We start from the raw sequence: 8,592 nt of genomic DNA on the forward strand, positions 1-8,592 counted from the left end.
TATATATATATATGTTATGCTTCGCAATTAGTGTTTTTTTCCTGGCAGAAAAACAGTTTTTCTACGCATTTTAAAATTATTCACTTAACATATATGTACTAAAAGGAATTCTGTTTGCTGACGCTTGTGCCTCTACTTCTCACGTCCAAATATTGCTATCTATTCGTATTATAAACAATTTTATCTCTCGGGGAACAGAAGTGATTTTTCGAATTAGTCATTTTTTTAAAATAACATTTACATTCTTATAACATTATATTGTTCAAACAAATTTGATGTGTTCACCACCATTATTTAATATTCTCGTTAATAATAGCAGTAATGAAAAATAACTTTAAAATAGTAATACAAAAATACTTAAAGGAAAGCAATACCTTTATGACTTTTGTTAATTTCAAAATAGTATTGAAATTAATGAGGAAAAACTGGATCCACTCAGCTTTAGATGGTAAGTTTAGTTGTAACATTTTAGCAAGCAGCATTATTAAAATTAATTACCTTTTCTCACACATGCGCTCTCAATTTTAATTGGCTGCTTTGTGTACTACTAATCGCAAGTGTTCTGTGATTGGCTATTTGTTATCATTTCACTCTCTTCTTATATTATATAAAAATATGTATGCATATAATGAGTTAGCACATCAACATTACAAAATTAAAAACAAAACACTTAAACTCAAAAAAATGTGATATAAGGCAATAAGGCTTAAGATTGAGTACTGGAATGACGGTAATTCATTCTTGACTGAACTAGATTTTGTAAGAACAAATAACTTTTTTCCGTTAGCACAAATAGTTATTAAAGTAAAAAATAAAGGGTAACGTGAACCAGACGTTTAAGGACCAGCTTCGCCGAAGAAAATTAAACATTTCCGTAAACTAGCCTTAGCCAAAGAAAATGAAATAGTTTGAAATAAAATGTCTTAGCGTGAGTTTTGTCATATTTAATGTACTTTATTCTCTTATTTAATTTGTTTTTATGATTCGGCAGCATTTTGAACACTCCTCTCGAGAAAAATAAAAGTACTCCTTATTTTTTAACATGACTTAGCTTACTACTTAATGAAAAATTAGTTAGGTCTTAGATTTAATCTTCTCTTAAGCTTGTCCATCAATCTACTAAATAACTTAATTAATATTCAACCCAGCGGAAATATTCATTATCTGCTCAAATGCTTCTTTAAACGAACATTTTAATGTAAAAAGGAAAAAAAGTCCATTTATCACGCAAATTAAAAGAAAATTGAAAGAAATGTTTCATTCTAATGCTTTATTTGAGCAAAATGATACCAGTAAGTATACATAAAGGGTACTTATTCAACAACAGATATTATAAAAGAAATCTGGAAAAAAAACTAAGCAATAATCAATACATCTAATTCTTTTTGTTTAGCAAAAAAATTTAAATAAATGGAGAGTAACTTCTAAAATTCTTCATAATTTTATATATTCATTTTATTAATTCTTTGTAATTTTATTTATTCTTCATATTTTTAACGAAAATATTTTGATTGTTTTTAAAATCCAACTATTATTTTGGTATCTAACTAATTATACATCATTTTTTTTTCCTTTTCAAAAAAAAATGATTTGATCTGAAATCTATTTTAATATAATTTTAAGGCTAAACTTTATTTGCAACAGAAAATAAAAAAAAATAATGAATTTCTTTTTTTTTAAATATTCTTTCTTTCTGGCATTTTTAAATAACTTAAGGCACTATGTGTTATAAAAAAGGAGGAAAAAATTAAATAACAAGCAAATCCAAAGTCACAGATAAAGTTAACAGCATTCTAATAAACTTTTTGATTGGTTGGTTCTAATGCCACTTGCCACACGGGCAAGCCTGCTTGAAACAGAGGAAATTTAAGGCAGAGTGAGCGATTCTTGTTTTTCAGTGGCGCCATCTATGGCCATGAATTCGACTTCTGCCGCACCATACGTCACACCTGTTTATAAGGCGGACCCATTCATACATTCCATTCATTCGAGAACGATCGATCTACAATCCAGTACCTCCAGAGGTATTGATTTGTTATGGGAACATGAAGGACTTTGTGACTCGACAGAATTTTAACGTCACCAACTACCCGGGGAGTCTTCGGCCGACGGGGTTCGAACCCGAGAACTCTCGGACATGGGCCCAGCGCCCTACCGACCAGGCTACCCCGGCCTTTAATCAACTTTTTAACAAGATTAGATGGTTTTAGCAGCAACATAAAATGACTGAAACTCAAACATCCACTTTCCTCATTTTAATTGAAAAAAAACTTAGTAAACTAACAAAGTGGACTTCAACAAACTAATACATTTGAAGTTGATTTACCTATCATTTTATATCAATATATATACACCGTCAATATATGTATATATTGCCAGCCAGGCCCTTTTTTCCCCCTTTTTTAATTGTTAAAAAAATACGCAACTTAAATGAATTAATATTGTAAAACATAAAATTACGAAATAGCATGAAGGTGAAAACTTAAATTTAATTTAGTTTTAAGATCATTTCAAGAATCCTAAAATATTCAGTATCCGTTGAGTAGTATGGAATGAAAAATGGTGACTTTTCTGTTTTGTTTGATTTTCATCATTAAGGCAATCCAGTTGCTAAAATTATTTTTCCAAGAGTTATATATTTTCTATATTTCAAACACAAAAAAACTCATGAATTTTAAACTTTTTTCCACAGAAAATTTTCAGCATTGGAATAAAGATTAAGAATCTTTTTATGTAGAAAATTTTAAAAAAATAACCTTTCTCTACGTTCTATTAAAGTACACAAGCTTTGATATTTTGGAAAGTGAACGGCATTTCAAGCATTTATATTAATACTTAAGGCTTGTCTGCTAAAAATGAACTCTATCTCTGTCCATAATTTTCATTTAAATTTTCGAACTGTAAGTGATATTTTTACAAACCGTTATACTTTGTGTATGACTTAACTCTCTCCGAATAAACAAAAGGAATAAATAGTTTCAAATTGACATAGTCCCGACATCTTTCTATTTAGACAAAGCAGATTTAAAGAATCAATGTAAACAAATTTAATGAACGTATAATAAAATCCTAGTGAAAAACATTTCTCATTTAATAAAAATTATATCTGCAACTGATATTGTCTTTCAAGTATTTGAAAAAATTGAATCATCTACATTGTATTTTGAAATGTATTCATTGTCTACATTGTATTCCTTCCGGGCTACCCACCTGTTTCTGTCATTTCCCAGAAGTAATGTTATTCTTTTTTAATACAGATATTTTTCTTTTTTTAAAAAAAAACATTTTCACATTTGTTTTCCTTTCATTATAAAGATATTTAATATTACACTAATTTAATACGTAAATTTACAGTTTTTTTTCGAAGATTTTCCGTTTTTAATACGGATATTTTAAGTTTTTAATATGAATATTTTCCGCTTTTATTATGGATATTTCCAGTTTTTAATATGGACATTTTCCGTTTAAAAACTGCAGTTTTCCGTTTTTATGTTTTTTGTTTTACAAATTGATGCCTTCCATTTTTAATATGGATATTTTTCATGTTAAGCACCAATATTTTCTGTTAAAAGACTGATATTCTTTTGATATTACAGCTGGGCAATTTCATCATGATGGACAAATAATTTGTAGTCTTAAACTACACATAACTTAGTTAAAGAAAATTCAAGCAGTTTTAAAACAATTCCTGATCATTTAGACTAACACAAATCTTTATTAATTTTCAACAATTTATAAAATTGACTGTTATATATATATAATTCATGTGTTGCTTACATAACAGCATTTTTCATTTATAACAGCAATTTTTTTAAAATTTTAATCTGGAAACTCTAATACAAATTGGAATAAGTAAATAGATACTTAAGATACTTAAACGAAAAATAATAAAACTGATTTTTTTTGAGGTTATAAGAATTTAATGTTTGCAAATGTTACATCTGTAATACAGAATTGCCCAATATATACTTATACACTATTGTATTATTTCACCCTGTAATAATTTTAAGTCTTTCAGGGAAGAGGGAGATGTGTGATATTACTACCACCTTGTTTTGTTAGTTTCTTTGCATTGAAAAATAAATTTTCGTAATTTTAAAACAGTAGAATTTATGTTAAAATGATTACATGATGTATATTCTTTGATTAATTATTATACCAAATAACATATCATACATATGGAATTGACTATACCTGTGCAAAACAAAATACTATTTTATACAAGATTTCGCAATTTTTTTTCGATTGATTTTATCGAAAGTATTTCAATAATTCAGGTACTTTTTTTTACTTTACAGTTCAGTAAAACTTACTTTTTTACACGGTTCTTCGAAACTTAACCTCGTCATCTTGATTTGCACCTTTGGAAAACAGCAGAAAAATGTTTCATGTTATTTATATCGAAGTACTAATGTTTTTCATCACTAAAATAAATAACAAATTTAATTTTGACAAGTAATGTTAGTCGATTGACACTTTTGAATTCAAAGATCGACGAAATTGTACTTTTTTCCAATCCTAAAATAAAATTTTCGCAAAAATCTTCAACCTCTTCCCTCTGAAAACAAAAATTTACTTGGCAATGCCTCTCCTATTTCCGGAGGATGAAAGCCTACATATAAAAATAATAATAAAACTAAGTTTAAACCCAACAGAGCAAACCAGAGTAATCCAAGTAAGTCGACTAAATACACAAAGCTTGCAATTCGAAAAAAATGGCGAAGTCGAAAAATTATCCGTGCGGCAAAAGTAAGAAAAAGATACAAATCCAAAAATTTTAATCTAAGATAGATGAAGACGCAGGAAATCTCAAAACCCAAACTTTAGAACACTAAAAAAATGAAATTACACAGCCTCACAACAACTTGTAAAAAAAATAATTTTAAAAAAAACGATATTTGGGAAGAAAAAAAAAGTAGGTAATACAAAAAACTCTTGCAAAATATAAAAATAAATTTGAAAGAAAACCCAGCACTCTCATAAATTTTAGTTAAAGCGAAATTCACAATTACCGAACTCTGAACCCTCCACACTAAAAACTTTATATATCAAATCAACTCAACTGGAAGCCGTCGTATACCCGAAACTACCTAACACAAATCTAGGGGCCTCCCTGGCCGAGCGGTATCGCCGGTCCAAACGCTCTGTTAAACGTGGAGGTAGCGGGTTCGAATCCCACCGTAACCCTGGATGTATTCTTTGTGATGTCTTTCTCTGAATTGTTCTATCTGTATTTTCTACTTGACAATGACTTATAAGCCTATATTGAGCACACAAGTCAGCAAATGTATGTAATTTCAATAAATCAATCAAATCTAAGCAGCACCACTCGTGGTATAGTTTGCACTCCAGGAGCAACATTTAAGATACCACATCTTCCTAGCAGTGACAAACTAACAGTTAAAGCTAAAGACCAAGTTTTAAGCTAAACCATTTAAAAGTGTGCAGATCTTACCTAAAAAGAAAATCCGAACCAAAATGTTTTTTCAAATTTTTCATTGAGTATTTAAGTTTCAGATTTCAATAATCACGATAGAAATTCCACAAAGAAAACTGGCGAACCCATGTGTGCAAATTCCTCAACAAACTATCCCCTCGTAGCTACTACTACAACTTACGAACCCTTGTTTGGATTCAATCCAATCCTAGAACAGTCAAAGAAAACGCCCAACCAAAACGCACAAACAAGTGCTGACGTAGATGCCCGGGTATGTCAAAAGCACAAGGTCTCAAACTTAAAAATAAAGAATATACCTAGAGGAAGAAGGCTATCTTTTATAAACATAATGTAAACCAGTTCCTCGAAGTTTAGTGCTATCCCTGTGTATAAAGCAAAAAACAGCATTTAGGGACTCAGCATCAGAGATTCTTGAAAAGGTTTTGCACCCACCTCTCCTCCCACTGCTGAGGTAGGGAAAGGATTGGAGAGGAGAAGAAAACTTTTCTTTTTATTTATAGTTGCTTCGTTCTTCATTTTTACACTGATAAACAGCACTGTACTTTTAATTAAGATATTTCTTTAATATTGCATTTATATCCTCCATGTTGATTAAATCTGCAAACACGTTCTGACAAAGAAAGGAAGAATAAAATTGCCGTAGGCGGCATATCCAACCATACATGTAGAGTTGTCCAACAACCTGTTCACAGGTGACGTACCTCCTGGCTAACATTTTCTCATACGCTGGGTCTTAGTATACATGGTGCTTTGCTAAATCTAAGAATGCTGCTCGCCCTGTAAGTTGTATTTTTGGTATAGCATACCGCACCGAGCAGTTCTCTGAGTTAGTTACGTATTCGAAGTGCTAGGCTTCTTCTCCTTTCTACATTACTCGCTTGAGAACTCCGAACCAGATGGAACTAAGACTCTGAAACCAAACAGCTACCGAAAATGCAAAAAAAAAGTTCCTCTACCTAAGAAAAAAGCATCCATTCTCCAAAACTAGCCTAACATTTAAAAAAAAGTAGTTCCCTAAAGTATTTACTATATACCTCTTCCCCATTGCTAATTGCCTGCATTTCTTCTACGCTGTGACAAAGCAATTTCAGTGTATTCAAGAAAAACTTTTTAATTGAAATCCTATCATTCGCATCCATATTAAAAATGCTAATCAGCTTCAGCTTTCATAAGCATTAAACTTATTATTTAAAATACATATTTCACAATATAAAGTAAACAATCTTAAAACCAAGTGACATTTTAACTTCTGCTATTTAAAATCCTAACTTCTTTAATTTAAGTTAAAAAATAATAACCATAATAAAACACCATAATAGAAAAATTTAATTTTACTTAAGCTTTCTATTCAAATTTTTAAATATTCTAACTTCCAATCCTTTTATCTTTTCATAATGAAAGCAGTTAAAAATTCAATTCATCATATTCATACTTTATTTCACAACACTAAATGTTCAGAACTTTTAAAACAAGAACTACAATTTCATGACCTGAAAAAAATTTAAAATTTAGAATATAAATGCGTCACTAAATCATGAAACTGCAATTCAAATACTCAAATACTTAACTGAAAAGAATTTATTTAAACTTTAACTTCTTTGAAAAAATTCAATCTCAAATTCCTTTAGGACAAAATTTTGATTTGAATTCCAATATAACTTATCACACAATAGCTACAATTGAAGCAAATCTAAATAAATATGCATAAAATATTGTCTTTTAAGTTATTCACATTTGTAACTTGTAATGAAACATGGTAGAAAATTATATTTACTTAAAAGTTTGTATGTATTAGTATTGAATCCTTGGTAACAGAAACCATTCTGTAATTAATATATTCCATTCAATTTAAAAATTACTGAAAAAATGAATAAGTTACACATTATTATAAAAGATATAATCATATGAACAAGTTTAGTTGTTTAAAATTTAAAACAGAGCTATTGAAGGAAATATTCCTTAAATTGTAAAACTTATGAACAAAAAAATTTATTTTTTTAAAAATTTAAATTTGATTAATTTGAAAACAAAATTTAATTTATGACATCCTCTTGATCGTCCCTTTAGGGATTTCTTTTAAAGTTATATTTTATTTAATAGTCAGAGGTATAATATTTCACTTTTCAGTTAAAAAAGAACCGCCATAAGCAATCCAGCTTCGATCTTACTCAAAAGATTCACTTAAGGTATAAGTCATTGACAATAGAAAAATACAAATAAATAATATTGGATAACTTACTTGTATTAAATCACTGTCCTCAAATTAATATTAAGTTGAATCCTTGCAGAACTGAGAATCTGATGCAGAGCACGAAAGTTAAAGCATTAAACGAACAATGGTAACTATTTCTTCACTAAAAATTCCAAAATAGAGTTGTTTCGCTTTTCACTGACTGGTGCTCCATCAACGGCTACTTTCTGTTCGTTCGCTTGCAATTAATAGAAAATTTCCTGCATTTCCATGGAAAGTTCTATTTTCCATCTAGAACGGAACTTTTCCTTTAATAAAGAGAAAATGTACTGTGAAATCACAGAAAACACTAGTAAATTTCAGAATAGAATTTTACAGTTTACAACTTGTATTTTTAACACATATCGTTAAATAAAATTCATTTTTGAATGATTTTTAAGAGTCGGGTCTAAGATTACCCTTTTGGACGAATATCTCCGAGATAAAGGAAGGCCTCTGCGTGGATCAATTTAGTATTCCGACGTAACGAACATTAACTGCGCTGTGGAGTGATATACAAAATATGCCACTACGTTCCGGCCACTTAACTGCGCAGTGAAGAAAAAATACGAAAGATGTTACTACGCTCGGACTATAAAGGGATCGTATGTGTCGTATATGGGTAACCGGTGCAGAGGCCTTCTCTTATCTAGGAGTTCTTGTTTGAACCTGCTTTCCGAATTTCCAGATCCTAACACGAGTGATTCTGCGATTAATGGAGAAACTTAGAGTTATATAGATACACATAGTTTCTCTTTTATTGTAATTCCGAAATTCCCTTCCAAATTACCAGACTCTGACACAAACGGTGAAACTCATAGGCAGATAGGCAACAGATATTTGCTTTTGATGTAATAGAATACCAAAAAAAAGAGTTCCAATGTGTTTCGTAAGTAATATAATT

The 8,592-nt window shown here is 29.8% G+C and overlaps 1 long non-coding RNA gene across 2 annotated transcripts in view; it reads right to left on the bottom strand.

Annotated features, from left to right (window-relative positions):
• Window positions 1-8,186, bottom strand: part of LOC139425957 (uncharacterized) — a 108,128-nt gene extending 99,942 nt beyond the window's left edge. Inside the window, exons 1-3 of one of the 2 annotated variants that reach the window (XR_011637128.1) lie at window positions 8,108-8,186; window positions 7,698-7,957; window positions 4,314-4,361 (exon numbers count right to left, since the gene is read on the bottom strand). This is a non-coding gene — a long non-coding RNA (uncharacterized lncRNA). Of the gene's footprint in view, window positions 1-4,313; window positions 4,362-7,697 lie in introns of both variants that reach the window. The other variant, XR_011637127.1, reaches the window with a different exon arrangement.
• Between the last annotated feature and the right edge of the window lie 406 nt (window positions 8,187-8,592).

Source organism: Parasteatoda tepidariorum, chromosome 7 (assembly GCF_043381705.1).
Source record: "Parasteatoda tepidariorum isolate YZ-2023 chromosome 7, CAS_Ptep_4.0, whole genome shotgun sequence".
NCBI lineage: Eukaryota > Metazoa > Arthropoda > Arachnida > Araneae > Theridiidae > Parasteatoda > Parasteatoda tepidariorum.